Source organism: Bombus huntii, chromosome 6 (assembly GCF_024542735.1).
Source record: "Bombus huntii isolate Logan2020A chromosome 6, iyBomHunt1.1, whole genome shotgun sequence".
Classification (NCBI taxonomy): domain Eukaryota; kingdom Metazoa; phylum Arthropoda; class Insecta; order Hymenoptera; family Apidae; genus Bombus; species Bombus huntii.
The window spans coordinates 12,497,054-12,509,796 of record NC_066243.1 but is presented as its reverse complement, the minus strand read 5'-3'; the positions used below and the strand labels follow the sequence as shown (position 1 = coordinate 12,509,796).

General features: G+C 47.8%; 1 protein-coding gene across 5 annotated transcripts in view; it reads left to right on the top strand.

Annotated features, from left to right (window-relative positions):
* Nucleotides 1-12,743, top strand: part of LOC126866552 (protein FAM76A) — a 48,545-nt gene that overhangs the window by 26,148 nt on the left and 9,654 nt on the right. For all 5 annotated transcript variants that reach the window (XR_007689913.1, XR_007689916.1, XR_007689914.1 and 2 more), the window contains exon 7: nucleotides 12,415-12,663. The gene's annotated coding sequence lies outside the window, so the exon portion shown is untranslated. The remainder of the gene's footprint in view (nucleotides 1-12,414; nucleotides 12,664-12,743) is intronic.

Genomic DNA, 12,743 nt, shown 5'->3' with positions numbered 1-12,743 from the left:
CGGTATATGATACGTGCCTCTGCAGGATCCGTGATACTTTAGGCTTTTTCGGTGCACCGAGCACGGCCAGAAAGTTACGATAATTTTTCTCTTTCTCTCCCTCGATATCTCGTTGCTCCGGGACAATCTTCCATCGAACGATAAAACGTTTCAGAATGAATACGTACTTCGGTGTACGCAGGATGTGAAGTACCGCGGTTCGTGCTAATGGTGTTTCCCTCGGAATACGAATGTGTTTATTTTTTCCCGGTTGACCTTGGAATCCGGCGGCAACGAAGGAATTTTACGATATTTTTATGGAAGATTTACGCGCCGCTGCCACCGCGAACTTTATCGCGGTAAATTCTTGCGAAGAACAGGGTAAGTGAGAATGAGGAAGTGAGTATAATGGCCTTTATAGCGGGGCGCATTCACGCAGACTCGCGCACCTCGCTTTTAACCGGTCCTACGCACCTTCTCGATAATAATAACCGCAACAGCGATAAAAATAATGACTTTGATAATCGCGATAAATTCGCTGTTTGATAACGACACGAGGTCGATTAATTGCGACGATGGGGCGTGAAATTTGAGGAATCGGAGGTGCATGTTAAATTATCGTTGCAGAATCGGTGTAAGAAACGGCGGAGAAAATATCTCTAAGTACATTTTGGAGCAAAAATACAAATTGTGAACGCAGTCATTTTTGTTTAAATGTTTCTATGAACTTCTTGTAATCTAATAGACGATCTTGTAAGGATCGCAAGGAAAACGGCAGAAAGATCACTTGAAAAGATTTTACGAAAGGATCGAGGGGCGTGTAGACAAATGTGCGAATGCGCGATAATTAATAACAGAACCGTGAAATGCGTGGAACGGGACACCGTGTATATACCGGACGGTCATCGTTACGGTAGCGCGTAATACTTTACGGTTCGGCGTATGTATTATCGCGGAATCGCAGGACAAGCGCAATTTTTGCATGGAAAATGGCGCTACGGTACTTTCAGCCTCGCCGCTCGCCCGCGGCGAACGAATCTAGGCTAGGCCTACGAACGACACGGTCATCGACCACCCTTGATTTTTTTTTTTAAAGACGGAGAAAGCGACACTGCTTCTGCCTTGTACTAATTAGATTATGACAAGATCGAAGTATCTTAAAAAAGAACCTTATAATATTAATCTGATCTTCAAATTCAGTTACATTATTTCGCTATTTTGTATCTAAATTCAAATTTTTTCGTTTGAATCTTTGAATTTCTATCTTTTTCGAATTTTTACAAATGTTTGCGTTTCTTCTGTCGGATTAAACAGATTTTTCCCTTTATTCTCTGTCACGAGTGTCAGATACGCTGTAATCATTGGAAAAGGACCCCTTCGTCGAGTGGCCCGTTTGAAAGGTGCAACGACCGTTCCAATAAATCGACCGCCCCCGTCCCCCACCCCAAAATGATTACATACACGCGAGTTTGCAATGACCGCGGCTACGAACCGCGGTCTGCGGATACCGTTATGTCACATTAGTAGGCACCTGCGAGCGTCATTATCCTCTCCTACGGCGTGCCATTCTCAAAATCGAAAACCACTTATCTTGTAACGTGGCAGAAATCGATTCCTTTCGCGCCGTTTATGTCTCGTTTAAATATCCCGACGTTCACCCGATGGAGCCCTAGTTTAGCGGAACTTAGTTCCAGTTGATTCAAGCTGTTGCTTGATTGGACGTTACGTTCATTTCGATATCTTTGGTTTTCCTTTCACACTTTTAACGAATCTTATCGCTCGTCATTCCTGTTTCCACGAAGTATAGTGGAGTACAAGTGAAAAACGGAAACGCGTGATTCCTCAAGGATCGACAGATTTTCGAGCAGACGAGTGGAGGAAGAAGAGACCAACGGTGCACCGTTATGTCATATTAGGAAATACGCGCGTTTAACGGTGTTTCTTTATACTCGTTTCGCTGTTTGATACTTTCGAGGTAGCCGAATCGTTTACCAACTGTTCGATAATGAACAAACGTCTTCCGATTACAAAGAACGATAACTCGATTTGTTCATGTTCGGTGTAAATTTACGTTAATCTTCGAATGTCGATCGGCACACATGGATGGAGTCTACATTACAGACATGATGATCGCTTTTAATTTAAAGCAAATATTTGATTTTCTATTTGTCGTTGAAACTCGATGGATTTTTTCAATGGAAAAGTAGGAAAAATAAAACAGTAACGACAGATCAACAAAAATAACACGATTATTCTGGATCGACGAAGCTTATACGATGCGAATCTGTAAGACAAGGTGAATCGCGAACAATGCACTCGGGAACGAAGCACGGATTGCGTTATTACCGTTCTCTTTTTTTCCAGGCTTTAACTTTGGTCCTGGTACCGTTAGGGCCAAGGCTCTCAAAGAACCGAGCGTGAAGAAACACTTTCTGTATTCGAAGAGCTCCTTCTATGACGTAATTCGCGCACTAAAGGGTCTCGACCGTTTGAAGTAACATACTCCATGCTATTTTATTGCTCCATCGTAGTTAAGCCATCGATTACACGTGGAATTTGCTGGCAACGATTAGAAAAGGAATCTTACACGTCGTTTAGAATTGCTCGATACCATTTATTCCATTCTTCGATTAATTTTTACTAGCGGAGTGTGGTTGTACGGTATCGGATTCGCAACTTTCCTCGTAACAATTTTGCTCCGTTTAGCGGTAAAACTATGTCAGGTCACCGCGTGTTCTCCGGAACTCTCCAGAAAATTGACCGCTTCTTTTAGAATGATTAGGAGGGGGCGCGCGCCTACTTTTATAGTAAACAAGCGCGAACGTGTTTGTTGTAAGGATTGTTACGCGTGAAACATTACTCGGACCAGGGGGTTGCTTTGAAATTTAAGACATCGTATACCAGCTGAATAGGAGGACTCGTCACTCACCTTAGACGTTTCCCTGGAAGCCGGCGAATCCTGACACAACCACGGTAAACTGTCAAAGTTCACAAGTCAAAGTCACTGACATATCTTCAGGTCGTAATGTGGTCCGTCAGCGGTCACTAGCGTCTACGCGCGAAACTTTGGCGAACCGAGTCGATCTCATCGACTCGATTCTCGTTCCCGACGAACAAACAAACTTGAACCGAGTTTTTCAACTGCTTTTGCCGGCACTGCTCTCGACGTAGTCTCAACTTCCTCCCGATCTTTTTGACGTCCCAGAAGAGGAAGTTCCCTGTGAGTGGAACAACTCGAAATTAACGACAGAACGTCGCTGCCGTGTTCTCTCCCTTATCGACGATACGCTCGATCTTCGTGGTCCGACCTGTTCGTGGCTTCGTCACTAACCTCGCAGGATTTCTCGCGAAGGTCCGAGCGCGCGTTAAACAGAGGAAGACAGGCGGTAGCGCGGAAGAACTAAGCGCGTTGAAGAAGCGATCGGAATCACGCGCGGAGGACCTCTCCTCGCTCCTTGGCGAAGAGGACTGCCTCGTCCTTGACGTACGGTCGTGTACACCGTGCGAAGCCGCGTGGTTCGAACTGACGAGTACGGTGGGTAAGGTGAGTCTAGGTGTCTCCTTGTGTACGAATCGCGGTGTGCGCGTGTACGCACTAACGTAACCACGTTACCGTGGCGCGTTCGTGTGCGTCGCCGGGAGGACTGACGGAGGACGGGTAGCGAGGAAGGAAGAGGAGGCCGGCTCCGCTCGCCTCGACTCGACGAGTAGTCTCACTTCGCTTCTTTTCTCTCTGTTCCCTTCTCTTCGATTCTCTTCCCGTTCCTACACTCTAACCGGCCCCTCGAACCCTCTTCGTCTTTCTCGGCCGCGCGAGTTCGAGAAGCGCGAGCAGCAAGCGGCGGCACCGGCGAACCTCCTTCCTTCGATTCGTTCTTTCTTCTGCCTGACTCTTTCCTCGTTCTCTCCTTCCTTTCTTTCCTTGGATTCTCGGCTCGTTCCTCGACAGTGCAGAGGACGCGGTGCAGCCGGTACGTTTCGTTCGTTCGGTTCAGTATTCCCCATCGACAGAACCAACGGTACTCTTCCCCACCCCCTTCGTTCGGCTCGGCACAGCTCGGCTTCGCTCCGAGTTCTCCTCAGCGAGAAGGCGGTAGCCTTCTCTCTGCTTCTTCTCTCTTTCTATTCTGTGCTCCTCTTCTCTGTTCATCGCCTCGGCCATCGAGTAGCCCCGCTCTCTTCGCCTCTTTTTTCATTTGCTCGCTCTCTTTCTCTCTGTTTTTCTCGACGCGCCTTCCCTCCCCAAGACGTGGCCGTACACGCGCGTAGGTCTCGCTTCTTCCGTCTCCCTTCGCGAACGAGCGCGCAACCGTGTCTTCTTTCTCTTCTGGTTACTGACCTCCGAAAATACGAGCCGGAGGACCCAGGCGTATACACGTCTTTTCAACCTCCGAGCTTTCCACTCTAATCCATCTTTTCACCGCGATCAGGAAGACGGTCAAGGGTAATCTAGTGGAGCCAAATCAGCAGGTCGAAAGGGGGGTTTGATTCTCCATTGTCACGCTCTCGAATATTCTCACAACTTTTGGGAAACTCGAGTTAGCCGCCCCGAAAGCGAAGAACGTCGTTCCCACTGTTTCTTCTTTTCCCTTTTTTATTTTCCTTCGAAAGGGGTTTGAGTCCACAAGTCGAAGATAGCGTTAAATGGAACGACAGCCGTGGAAGGTATGGAGTCACGCAAAAAGAAACGTCTCTTAAAGGCGGCTGGAATCGGCGATCGGTTAATTATATAATTTCAATCGACGTGCCGTTTTTACGCTGGGTTGTCTCTTCCGTGTTTCTTGCTCCTGGTTACTGACCTTCGGAAATCCGAGCTATCAGCCGCCACTCGTTTTCTTTTCGCGTTTCTTCGGCTTCGTTCTTAACGGCCGAGGAGCGACGACGGGGAATCTGGTGTTGATGATCGTGGAAAAAGTCGCGGATCGATTTCGCCACTTCCTTTCTTCGCCACCGTGATAATTATCGCGCAACCTCGCTACCGTTGCAAGCTCTACTCTTCTGTCATCGTACCTTTAATCGTTGCATTGCCCGTTCGATTATCGTCCACTTCGATAACCGCGCTTCTGCGAGCGGATCAACGAGCGGAAAAGTAGGAAAAAAGATGGTAGCGCGAATGGCCCGCGCGCTATGCCGCGTGCGTTCACTGTGAATCGTCTTTCCGGGCGTTAAAGTCTCCGAGCTCCAATGCCACGTGATGGCGCGGCTCCGTCGAGAAATACGAGACCCTCGACAACCATGTCGATTTATCAACCTTTAACGCGTTGCGTAAGAGGGCCTCGCCGATCGAATAATACGTTTGATGCGTTGCGTCGGTGTTTCCGTCTGTGTAATCGTAAATTTGAAAGTCGATTGAAAGTAACGACGAGGGCAAGCGCGCGATCACCAGAGAATGACCGTGAATGAATTATTTTCCATGTTGATCGTCCTCCTCTCGAGGATTCGAAACGCAAGAGAAACGTGAAATCGAGAAAGACGGATACGACGAGAAGAGGAAATGGCGGTGATAACGAAGAACGATAGGATGCGGCCACTTTTACATAATACCGCGTATGCTTGGAAAGAACCACGCCGCGAAACGATGCCGAGATCGATCGACCGTGTCCTGTCGAATTACTCCCATTGGTTAGTCGCGTTCATTTTTTTTCGTTCGTCGTCGCGAAGGATTTCTATCGAGCTTAGAATGTCTATGATGGGAGCGTCTTTCTAAGCAACGTCCGATTAAAATGCACGATGCTGCGGTGGAGAGAAGGGACGAGCTAACGCACGATAGAAGCGACGAAGGTGAATTGTCTTCGAGGTAAATATACCGCGTCGTTAGGATTATGCTCCAAGATCGTCGATCAAGATACTCGATCGTCGCATCGAACAGCGCTCCATGAAAATCTGCTATCGGGTTTCCTCCGTCGCGCTTGTCGTAAACTTCACGGGCACTGTTTTTATGTTATGTCCTTTGCCCGTTAGACGCGTAATACTAAAGACAACGAAATTGATTTCCCATCGCAGCACCGGCGTGGAAAAATTACTCGACGTTTTACGAATACTGTGTAATTTTAGAAGGATTAGCAGCTTATTAAGAGTTTGTATTATTTCAAAATGTTAAGATTTATTTCTTGGAAGCGAGCAGAACAAAAAATTCTATCTCTGGATAATCTCTGGAGGAAAAGAGCGATCGGTCGTACCGCGCGGAGCGGGTAACCGGAACGGAACGGAACGGAGTGGAGCGTTCGCAAGTGGTTACTGACCTCTAGCATCGAGCACTCTTACGCTTGCACTACTTAGCTAGCTCGTCGTTACCGAGCTGCGTACCGAGCCGCCGTGATCACGTTAAATCGCCACTTTTCTCGGCGTACCTTCGACGTTGCGGCGTTACCTTTACCTTCACCTTGCGCTTCCCGCCACCGTCGCTTCCGCTCGCTGAGACGCCGGAAGGCCAATAACGCGTTTCACCACTCTTCTACCGGAAGCGCATTCTCCGATCTATGTCATAGACTCTTCCTATATACATAGAATCTTCGTGCAAGGAATTTACTTTTCTCTAGGTTTTTCGTTTACATATATCGTCGTCGTTGTCTAATTTTGCAAAGTGCTTCTTAACGTTTCCTTTTCCGTAAAAAAAAAAAGAATCGTCGAAAATCGATAACGTTGAAAAGTAAAAGGTTAAAACGCGCGAAAAAGCGTGCCGGCCGCGAATCGACTTTCGAACTGAGCTCAAATTGAAATCACGTTCGCGGAATCGGAAGAAAAATCGACGATTTTCCCCTGATATCGCGTTAAACGTGGTTCAGAAGCGCAAAGTATGACACGGCCGGCGAGAGATGTCCGTTGCGAGTTCGTTAACCCCTGAAAATACTCTCTTACATCGTGGTTGCGTGCACCGCGCACCGGGATGCACTAGTTTACTTCTTTCCATAGAGGTGGAGGTGGTCTTGTCTTGACTGTGTATACGTGTACGTTGCATCGCGCCGCGGCGCTTCTTCTCACCGGGACTCCGCATTAGAAACTTCACCTACATCGGCCAGATGCCTCTCTTCTTGCCTCGAATTCTGCACGGCATTACCGCCGCCACTGCTGCTTCGAACAGTAATTAACTCGAACGATTCAACGATCCACTGTGAAACCAGGAAAGTGTATAAACTTTGCTAGCTCTAGCAGCTCTAGATTCAATGAAAACTTTCCAACATCGATGTTAGAGATTTGCACGGTTAACGTTATACAGCACCAAGGAACGATGCTTTTTCCTTTTCACGTTCCTCCGTGGATTATGTGTATCAGGATGAACGATGAAATCGACTAAAGAAAGTATTCCCAATTGATTCCGTTAGCTGGAAAATCTATTTCACCTACATTGCAAGACTAATGTCGTCTCCGCGCAAAGTGTAATTACGCGCTCGAAATTGCCACTGTTTTCGAACGCGATAAGAACGTTCAACGATTAGTGCGGATGACAGCTCCAAGATTTGCAATCAAGCCGCGTGTCCGTTTCAAGATAAGAAGAGCCAACAATCATCGAATATTACGTCTAAACGCTCTGTAGAATTACAGCGTTATAAATTTCGACAAACAGATTTCTTCCAGACTTTTTCCTCGAGTTATTCGACACTTTCCCTGCTTGTACGGTAACGCTTCCTGCCGACGACTGTTCGATCCGCAACGGGATCCTCGATTTAGAAATTTTAATCCGTTTCCATGGAGCGAAGGTCCAATAACCCACGAGAACCTTGAATACTCGATGGACAGCTCTATCCTTGAAACGTCCTCGCGCCAGCTGTTTAATTTAACAACCGCGTATTCTGAGAAATGTCTCTCTATCGTGGCCTTCGCTACCGAAATACCCACGCGTAAACCAATGCACAATGGCACTTGACACCGCTCTCCTACTCTTTTTCGGTTTTCTAACGAAACTCTATAATCCCTTGTACAAATCTCAGACCTATCAAATGAGAGAAACAAGACTTGGTCTGGGAAAGTCATCGAAATGTCGACGCTCGAAAGGGAACGAGCCTGGAGGTGAGGGGAGAAAATTGTGTTAACGTTACTCGAGGCTGGCTGACTCGTTTTCGTTTGGGCCCAGAAATTCGAGCGGTACGTCCCTGACGGTCTCAACGTCTGGCTAGGCTAGGCACGGGAGTACTGTTAGCTTTGGGTCTGAGTCGCGAATCGAATTGAAAGGAGAAACGAAAGAAGAGGAAGAAGAAGAAGAAGATGAAGAAGTAGAAGTAGAAGAAGAGAAGCGCGAGATGGAAGAGGAGGAAAAAGTCGAAAGGGAGGAGGCGTTGGTGGTAGAGGGAGGGGATCGGGGAGTGGGTAGAGAGCTGCGTGGAATCCTAGGGTGAGCCATAATGTAACACCAAGTCGGAAACATCGAGGTTCGTCCTCGCTTGCCTCGAGCGAGGGACGCCGCCGTTCGCTCGCTCGTTCTTCGTCCTCGCTCGCCTCGAGACCGCTCAGAAGTGAAGTGGCACACAATGCGTAAGAGTATTTTCAGGGGTCGACGACCGCTCTGCTTCCTCGAGGCTGTCCCTAGCGATGGCTTTGACCGCGAATCGAACGGTATCGACGCCTCGCACTTGACAAGCCTTTCATCGTTCTGTGTCTGGCAGAGATAACTTTTACGATTAAATTCAATCGTGTATACCTATGTATCAGTTAATCGCAAATTCGTATTCTATAATAGCGAACTTATGAGCAATTATCGAATATCAATCGGATCGGCACTATGAAATTGAATCGGGTCTGTCGTTATCAAAACCCTTTTGCTTTCCCTCACGGTCATCTGTCCCGTTATTTTTTCTTCTTCCTCTATTTGACTCGCTTCTTTTAAAAGTTGTAGCTTCTTGGTTGGCCCGAAATACGACTAAATTTTTAATCTTAAATAATATTGCGTCAGTGGAATAGACCTAACGTTTCCCTGAAAAACTATACGTCATAATTCGTTCTAAGCGCAACATTCGAGCATTTAATTAACCGGGCGAAGGTCTGCCTCTTGCGATCTTTCGTTTTCCCAACATGGATTCGAGAAACTCCGATGAGAAACATTCGCGCCCGTTGAAAAAAAGCGCGGGGTTACGGTTCAACGATTTTTTTCGCCGCTTTGGCGACCGGTTTATCACATTTTTAACAACCGGTTCCTCTCGACCGACCGTTGGAATCGCGTTACCGATTGTATGCAAAGCGCACGCAACGCGGAAGTTTTTGCATCGCGAAAAATTTCCAAGGGTTACAAAAATCACCATCCTGTATGATACCGATTTTCATCGAACGATCCTGCGCGAAGCCCAGGAAACCACAGATCCTTGGTAAAAAAAAACGAAAAGAATCAGTGGTCTATTCTAGTCGGCAAGTCATTTTTTGCACGGAGTTCAATGCTCGAGGTTAAAGTCCCGACCCTGAAACTTTTAACCTGTCGAATTCGTAGCCGCCGGTGACTAAGCTTCCCATTTATCTCATATCGACGATCGCGTTATTGTCGTGCTATTTCGTAACTAACTAAGCAACATACGTATACGAATACACAACGATCCTCCTCCGCGTTGCTCGTTCGATCGCGCACAGGAAACGCGTGCTACGTGACGCAAGATCTAAATTGGCGTTGATGCCGCGCAAAAAAAATACGTCTTTTAACATTTTTGTATATGATCGTTTGACCACGCTATTATAACGGCAACAACGTGACCCACAGAAATATTCGACAACCTAACAACGTACGTGTTCTAGGAAAAAGAGCAACGACATCGATCATCAGCTCCTAGTTCGATTCAATTCCTATCGTGCAACGATTTTGAATATCCGCGGATGAAACGCTGCTGTAAGACGTTATCGCGAATGATCGAATCGAAGCACCGAGCAATGCGACGAACAAGCTGACGAGACATTGGCAATCGGATCGATCGTAGGTTGTCGAAGCGGTATCCGTTTCGGGGTGAGAATGGGGGCGCGCAAGGTGATCGCGCGATTCCGCTTTGAAAAGGGAATTCTCCCGTGACACATTCGTTTTTATCGCTATCTGGCTCGAGCACGAATCTCAGCCGTGGTTTCTGGGCATATACGGAAAGTCGGCGAGTCGTATGCTGCTCCGTATACGAGGCATTGACCCGACGTCACCGCATTTCGTTCTTATACCTGGCCAAGCTCCTATGGAATGACTCGCTTACTGTTCCCTCCGCCATTCTCGCAGGTGTTTGTCCCCGTACGTAAACAAATCCGCTTCTAACGGGGCCCCGAAACGATTACGTTCCCCATAGGGGAATACAGGACAACGTATCGCCTTACGTAATCGTCGATTTCGACCGGGCCCGCTTGCGGTACGGTCGAATTCTTGCGACTGAAACGAAACTTCCTCTTCGGTGAGAAAGTCTCGGCGTACGGTTTTGTCCGGATCGTTCCTGCAGAGTTTAGAATGCTCGATTAATTAGAACGGACGATTGGCAGGACTTAGCGTAAAAATTGTTGCTAACTTATTATTGCAGAGGAAGATAACAAATTGTCATACTAACGAAGCACTAACCGACGACGTTACAAGCTATTACGTCTTTCAGCGAATCATCGCTCGACGAAACCCAAAGCATATTACCTTGTTCACTCGAGAAGATTAATTTCTCCGGAAACTACGAATGGAGGTGGTTTAATCTCTTAGGTTGCGCAACGTTCTCGCATTCTACGACCATCTTAGGTCCACCGAAAGTTCCACGAATTCCAAGCTTTCTCGCAATGGCTGATTAAACAGAGACCTAACCGTTCGAACCAAAAATGTTCGAAGGAACATTTACGAATTAAACAGAAAGATGAACGAATAGCGGTGCAGGTGTATCGCAAAAGATTAGAAAGATGACGGGCCCGATGCGCCGGTGCATTCTCGACGTCGTTGGCCGCACGGACTTAGTTGGGAACGAGGAAGACCTAGTTCGAAGGTAGAACGGCGCAACGGCACTAGGTCACGCATCGCAGTTCCTGAACGGCGCGAGCGTTTGTCTATGTGTACACGGGCTTGTGTGTACATGTGCATGTGCATCGAGCACCCGGTACGCGGCACGCATACGCGACGAGAGAGTCCGACGATAGTCGCCGTGCTAGAAGAGACGAGAGGACCTTCTAGTCACGACGATCACCACAACGAAATTTCGAACGTTCCAGACTCTATTGTCGTTTGTCGGCCGTTTTTCAACGATCGTGCGTTAGAGGATGAGATAAGTTGAGAAAAATGATCGTAGGAGTGAGGTCGTTCGCTTGAAATTATTTTTAGATATGAAACTTCAAGATAAATATTCGAAGGTCAACGTTTTTTTCAACGCTAGGTATATATTTTTAAATGTATGCAAAGACCAATAACCTTCTTCGAACAAGATACAACTTTCATCGATGACAGACTTTTCGAGTATCTGAGAAATTTGTCCCAGCGAGAGCAATCTTTATTGGTTTGAACGCATAGAGCTCTTCCGGTCATCGAACGCGATAACGATCACGGTTTTCGAAACAAACACGTTCATTCATGTCGAATGGTTTCGTAGGGCTTTCACCCTCTATCTTCGTGCCAAGGTGCGGCCGCCTTCGAACGAACGACGAGTAAGAGGCACGATCACCGCGAGGACTAACGGTAACACCGAGTCGTTTTGTCCCGATTGCGTTTAGGGAACTTTTCCATTCGACGGTAACGAAAGTACCGTGGCGTGGCCTGGCGAGCGTATAGGGACCCGCATGCGAGAGAGTGAATTTCGTCATTCCAGCCATCGACGAGGAAATCTACATCCGAAAGATGTACTGTTAAGCGACCGTTCGAAGCGAAGGTGAAACGACCGAGCGGACCGTTGGGTTCAATGGAACCGATAAAACCGAGCATCGATTCGATTGCTGTTATCGACGCCAGCGAGGCTCGTTTCGACCGATGAAAAACGACCTCGCTTCTCCGACACCGGAATTCGTATCGAACCAGCTGCAATTAGCGTTCGAGGTGGATGAACGAAGAGCTTGCAGAGGTTCGTCGAGTCGTCGAATGTGATCGACGCTCGATTCGAATAGATGGCGGGTGTTCAAAGATAGCGTAGTAGTATAATTTTCGGAGTGACAATGTCACTCTATTGTTTAGCGAACACTGGAGGCGACGGATTTCCAAGAGACGTAGGTAGTCGGATTTTTCTCGTCTGCCTGGAGAAGATGGACGCGGTGTTATTACGGTGACAATGCGAACGGGATGAACGTCCTGATCTCGTCACTGTCCTCGGACAATGACCTCTCGTAAAATCGTCGACAAAATTTCGCGAACGTCCCTCGCTATTCACCGATCAGACTTTGGTCGTTTCCAGTACCTGTTTGACGCGAGAGAAAGGAACAAAAACTCGAGCTCCGTTATCCGATCCATCAGTTCCCCTAAAAGAAAGAAAAAAATTTGCCTGCGATGTTTAGTCATAGGGGAGAATTAATCTCGTGGCTGTTAATTTTCAGACGCTGTGCAAAGCGGCAGGAGCGAACCGGCCGGAGCAGAGTCGATCCGAGCGGAGCGCGATTAAAAGTGAAGCCTCTTGACCACGTGGCCGGAGGTCAAAGTGGCGTAGGCAGACGTTACTCTCTTCGTCTGGTTGGCGGGTTGGTGGCCGCCGCGCGGTGGAAGCGAGCCGCGAGGCTGGCAGTGGCGGCGGCGGTGGCGGCGGCGACGACGGCGGCGGTGGTAGCGAGGCCTCGTCGAGCGGTATGGTAAGTGTGTTAACAACGTAAGCGGGGTGAACGCCCTCGATAGACCTAGACCCAAAAAGCGCTCGTTCCATGGGCAACTG